Below are 6,390 nucleotides of genomic sequence, written 5' to 3' on the forward strand. Positions count from 1 at the left end.
TTTTTTTTTTAATCTGCCCCCACCCCCCAACGGCTCCCTCCTAGCGCACGCGCGGACCCACTCCTCCTATTCCCCCCCCCACACACACACATCCCAGTCCGCTAATCTTAACCGCTGCCCTTCCAGGGGCGTGCGCGCGCGCGTTTGTGGGCCGGGATTTCTCTTGATTGGCAGGCTGCGCCAGGCCATTTGAAACGAGGACGGGGCCGAATGGTGGGTGGGGTTTCGCTCAGGGCCCTTCCCGCGCCTCGCGGGGTTTAGGGGACGCGGTTCTCCCGCTTGTCCGACGTTCCAGGTGTGGTGAAGGGCGGGCCGAGCGCGTAGCTGAGCTGCCCGCTTTTCCGCGCCGTGCAAACGCGATTCGAACTCCTTTGGATCTTTCCGCCAGAGCAACAATCTGCACATTTTAGCCTTAAGAGCAGAGCGGACGCTCTTAAAGGTGGTGTGTGCATGCGTGTATGCGTACGCTCGCATTCACACACAGATACATACGCGCATGTGTGCGTCTATGTGTACATACGTGTTTATACACACAGAGACATGCATACGATAGGTATGACGTTTAGTCTTGCTGGGGGCATCGGGAGAAGGGGGAAATTGCTCTTCACGCTTCCTTGGAATGTCGTGGAGATTCTCAATCATCCAGGTCATGGTTGTCTGAAAGGTGTTTTTCCCCCCCCCCCAAAAAAGCAACTAGAGTAGACTTCCTTGGTTTTTAAACTTTTAGCTTCGCATCCAAGAACCTTCTTCAGTTCAACTAAGAAAGTCCAGTTGCCTTTTGAAAAAAAAAAAAAACACCTTTGGGACCACTTCCTTAGAAAATACACCGTCTTTGAGTTCCTTGGGAAGGGCTTCCGAGAACGCAGGTCGCTTGAGAAGGTCGAATTGTGATTTATTTATTTTTTTTACTCTTGCAAGAAGTCGTCCCAATCTCAGGGCTGTTGTCTTTCCAACCGAGAAATAGAGAAGCAGTTGGGCAGTTCGATGCTCCTTCGTTTGGCTCGATTAACTGGAGGTGAAAACAGGCTTGTCTGCTTACATTATTTGAACTATGAAATACGGGTGCATTAAAAAAATAATCACGGCATGCTCTCAGGATTTTGATTTGCAGAGGTTTGTTTTGTTCCAACAGAGCTTTTATTTTGGCATGGGTGGTGCTGGTGGGGATACTCAAGTGTTTTGAAAACCGAGATTACAATATGAAAGGGTAGCAGATGTACCTTTTGGAGATAGCCACAAGTCCTATTAGGTGCTTAAATCTGCTTGTTAAGGGGGAAGTTCGTTTTGTTTCAGAAGTCGTTAACTACTCCAGAATGTTCTGGGTTGATTAATGCAAATGCTACAGTATAAATGAGTGTCCAAGTTACTGTGATGGACCCAGGCCTGTACAGATTACTATTATTCCTTAACCTGTATCTTATCAGAATTTTAATATATCATCAGAATTTTAATATATCATCAGAATTTTAATATATTTATTGTGTGACTTTTATAAATTAATCTTACAGTTTTGAAAAGTGTTAAACTTTGTTACACTTTTCAACTAGACAATAAGATTAGAGCATAATTTCAAGAGTGGTTTTTTTTAAAGCATTGAGACTGAATAAATGTATCCAGCAGGCCATTATTTGATATTATGCCTATTAAATTAGAATAATTGGGTTCAACCCTAATAGTTGATGGGATTGGACTGTAATGTTCTGCTATAGAATGGTGCTCTGTTTAGAAAACCATTTCAGTTTTTAAAAAAAGATAATCTGTGACCAAACATCTGTTTGCACTTGGTATGCAATTAACAAGTACAAAACAGTTAGCTCTAATAATCTGTCATTTGAAGTCAGAATCTGTTCATTAACTTCCTTATATGATTAAGGATCAAAATGCTTTCTTCCCAGTATTATATGAATTAAATCTATTTTTTCTTTACGATTTGAACTAAGAAATAACACCTTTTCCCCTAGTAACCATAAAATCAATCATTAATACACTGATTTGTTTTCAGCAACAAAAAATAATCAAGAAAAGTAGAAAAAACAAAAGTTACAGAACAAGATCTGTTTGTCTGATTTGTAATGTCATACCTTTAAGAGTAAAAGAAGGACTCTTAGTTTCAGTATTCTGTGTGAGTGTAGATCTTTTGTCTATATATCTTCATGTCGGAGTATTACATCATGGGGTAAACCTCAATAAGTAGAAAGGCAGAAGTTTTCATTCTGAATATAAAGGAGCCTGAGATGTTATGCAATCTTAGGGAGGAGCTAAATGTATAATTTTACCTAGAGCAGGGGTGTCAAACTGCCGGCCCATGGGCTGGATGCATCACGTGGAAGCCGCGCCCATCCATTGCCGGCAATGGCAAAACCGGCCCGATAGGTTGCATGACGTCACGTGATGTTGCAAGTTTGACATGCCTGACCTAAGAGTCTTTTATAAACAAAATGCCCTTCTGGCACATGACATTTGAATTGGGCTTTTAAAGCTATGCCTAGGCTTTTTGAACTGGCAATAGATTTTCAAATCATTTTACAACTGCTCTTAAGAAAAAAAATCAACTAATATATGGACCAGTGATGGCAAACCTTTTAGAGACCCAGTGCCCAAGCTGCAACCCAAAACCCACTTATTTATCACCGGGTGCCAGGTGGGTGTGGCTGCGGTGCTCATGGCAGACTGGGTGGGCGTGGCCAGGGCAGCAGGGGCCAGTCCCTCGCCATCTCCGGGGCACGCCACCACTAATATAGACAATATTTCTAACCACGTTTACATTATTACCACCTCCATGAACATCCAAGATTATAATGTTGTTATGACAATAGACTAAGAAACCCATTCCAAACAAGAAGTTGACAACAAAGACAAGGTTTCCCGAATTTGAAATGTGAACTCCAAATTATCTTTCTCTTCAACTGCACTTGTGTTGAAAGTTTGAGTCCTTGTTGAACCTTTTGTTTTTGAGACCATTACTTGAAAAATGTTTATGGCCTTTTCCAGCTAAATAATGACAAATGAAAAGTCCATTCTGTACTTTGCTGCAGATGTAATCAATATCCTGGAGATGTTCTGGTTGATATCAGTCACAACATTACTTTTGAGAACTGTATTTTATATGAAGGCATATGGAAATACTACTGAAACTTGCTAAGTAATATGAGTTATTCATCAGGTGAATAGTGCAAGTAATAAAACCAGATGGAATAGCCATTTCATATAAGTCCTATAAAAGGTTCAACAAGGACTCATAAACTTTCCATGTGTTAGTGAAAGTAAATATCCACACTGAACAGTGGTTGATGTCTTGACAAATACCTCAAAGAAACAACCACAACACAAAATACTAATTATTTTCAGCTGACTTTCCCTTTTCCTACAGCATTCATTTTTTTATGATAGAACACACAGTACAATATTTCAGAGATAGTGCATCAGAAAATTAATTTTAATCCAAAAAGCTTTTGACAATCTTACATGGATGTTGCAACACAAATAAATATAAGCTTGGCCAAAAAAAACCAAAAAAAATTCCAATGATCAAATGCTGCAACAATCAGACTTAATTGCAATTTCTGTAGGCATATTGTGGGTGGGAGTGCATTACAAAAGATGCACCATGAAATGAAAAAAGCAAATTTATGTATTTAGTCAGACACTGAGATGCAAGTATGTAACAGAGATTGTATTGTGCTGTCACCATACATATATCATCTTGACACCTGCATTTGCTTTGGGTATCTATATACTTATGTATCATGAAAAAAATACCTTTTCTCCTTTGACAAAATAATGTTCCTAACTGTGACCTTGTGAAAACAGAATAGAATCCATCATTACTGTGTTTGTGTGTGTTTTTAAAATATAGATGCTTGCCTCCAAAGTATTGACATATGTTGAAAGACGGATTAGAAGCTGTGGATAGTGAGGTATTACGATGGGGGGAAAGGATGGTGGACTAAAGAATATCTCTGAGGAAAAAGTCTGTGTAAAAAGGAAGGGAAGGATTGAAAATATATAGGAGGATGTTAGCTTATATTGTATATATTTAGACTTGTCAGAACTGGTTCAAAACAACTTAAGAATTTTTTAAAATGCAACATTAAGTACTATACCTTTATTGCAGTTAAGATAATTTAAACATGATGTTTGCATTCACATTTGCAAACATGTCACAAGATTTCAAATATTAAGGATTTGGGCATGGCACTCCTATTTCTTTATCGGAGTATTCCAAACTTGGAATGCAACCATATTTCCAAAAGCTCTAAAACAACAACAACTCTCCTCCTATTTGCAGTTGGAATTTTTTAGTGTAGGGTTTAAAGTGACCCGCAAAGTCACTTTAGTGAAGAATTGGGTCAGTAGTAGGAATATTTCACTAGTTTTTTTTGTTCTTTTTTCTTTCTTGTTATGAAGTTGGTCTACCTTTATGCCTCAATTCTGGGTTTTGCTACAAAAATTTGCTTGAAGGCTTTAACTTTATTACACTGTAAATATAACATCCTGTACTTGATCTAGTGAAAATCAAAATGTCAAGCAATTCACAGGCTTTTATCCCTATTAAATCTGTCCTTGGAATGTGTTAATATAAAATGGAACTTTTATCTTTTTGTACCCCTAATCACAAGCATTAGCCTGTGTTAATGGCACAATTGTATTTTAAACCACGGTCATGCTCAGAACAAATGAACATATCAAATACTGGTCATTTTTTCTTAATTAAAATGTATGTAATAAATAAAGAAAATATTCTGCAATTCCAGGTGGGCCAAGTTTTAAAAGCTGTACCTTCACTTTCCTTTAACTTGGGATATTTGACATTTTGTTATATAGTACAAAAAATGATAGGATATACTGAAATACTTTGGCAGCTGCCGTTTGTGCCAGCTAATTTGAATTGACTTGTAAATATTAATTAAATCTTGCAACACCTTGTTTAATCTGCAATTTTAATATACTTTAGCCCAACATGTTCTACAAGTTTATGTATAACTACATCAGGTCCAGCTACTTCTGAATAACCATCACACAGTTAAAATTACAAACAGATTTATATCAGTTATTATCAATCCCAGGTATGCTCTAAACATATTAACTTCAACTCCTATACTTTCCAAATACTGTGGAAATCCTGGGAGATCTTCAGCCTGCATGGTCAGAACATGGTTTACACTGATTAGGATTTTTTTTTTTTTTACATTTAGAGAGTAACATGTGGAAGCCTCAGCTGTCATATATTATTTTTGCCATATAGTATTTTGATCCCTTTAATGTCTGTTTGGTACACATGTATTAAAAAGAAAAAGTGAAGATGCAGTTTAAAAATAGGTATGATGTATTTGAATTATACTGAAACAGACTTATTCTGGATCCTAAAAATGCAAAGCTTGGCTTTTTCACAATTCATTCTTCTAAATAAACTCGGTTTTTTAGTTGCTGCCAATTTAAAATATATGCTTGTTATAAGAGTATCTGATATTTGTGTTGCAGAAACAATATAATTTTATATAACATATGTTCTGTAAATCAAAACATCTACAGATGTTTTTTTGCTTTCCATTCAGTCTTGTTCAAATCTCAGAGACTGGACAAATCCCTGCAGTTTTCTTGGCAAGTTTTTCAAAAAATAGTTTACCATTGTATCCTTCTTAGGGCTGAGTAAAAGTGCCTGGCCCAAGAACACTCAGCTGGCTTTGTGTTCAAAGTGCAACTAGAACTATCTTCCAGTTTCTAATCTGATGCCTTAACCACTACCCCAAACTGGTTGTGTTATATATAAGATACCTTCAGTAAATTAAAACATATTCAAATCTATTTTAATGGAAATACTTTCTTTAGCAATAGTAAATATTATGATTAAAGATCTAATTCTAAGCAGTTGTGTAAATGATTGTGCAATAAGGATTTCCTGTATGTCATGGAGATGGCATACAATGAATTGCATGCCATCCATATGTATAGTGTAATAAAGTATTAAATTCTTGCTTATTTTCATTGTCTCCAATAGGAATTGGATTTTTCTGTCTTAATATTTTTTGCCACATCTGCACCTTGATTTTTCCCCCTCACATTTCAGCTATTCCTGTCTCTTTAAAAGATGCTGAAACATAGATCATATAACCAGTGGTTGCATGCACGAATATCTGCATTTTCTTTTCATATGTACAGTATGTCCGTCTGTAGATGTAGACATAATTTTCCATTATTAGAATAAATCTACCTAAACCCAAGGAAATAAATTTTTAAATAAAATAGTTTAGTTTGGTGAATGAACAGGCACAGTGAATTCTTTCACAAACCAGCTATCACAGTGACGGCGAACCTATGGCACGTGTGCCAGAGGCGGCACTCAGAACCCTCTCTGTGGGCACATGCACTGTCACCCCAGCCTCACCTTCC

The sequence above is a fragment of the Protobothrops mucrosquamatus genome, unplaced genomic scaffold (genome assembly GCF_001527695.2).
Source record: "Protobothrops mucrosquamatus isolate PMUCROS unplaced genomic scaffold, P.Mucros_1.0 scaffold1900, whole genome shotgun sequence".
In the NCBI taxonomy this organism is placed as follows: Eukaryota; Metazoa; Chordata; class Lepidosauria; order Squamata; family Viperidae; genus Protobothrops; species Protobothrops mucrosquamatus.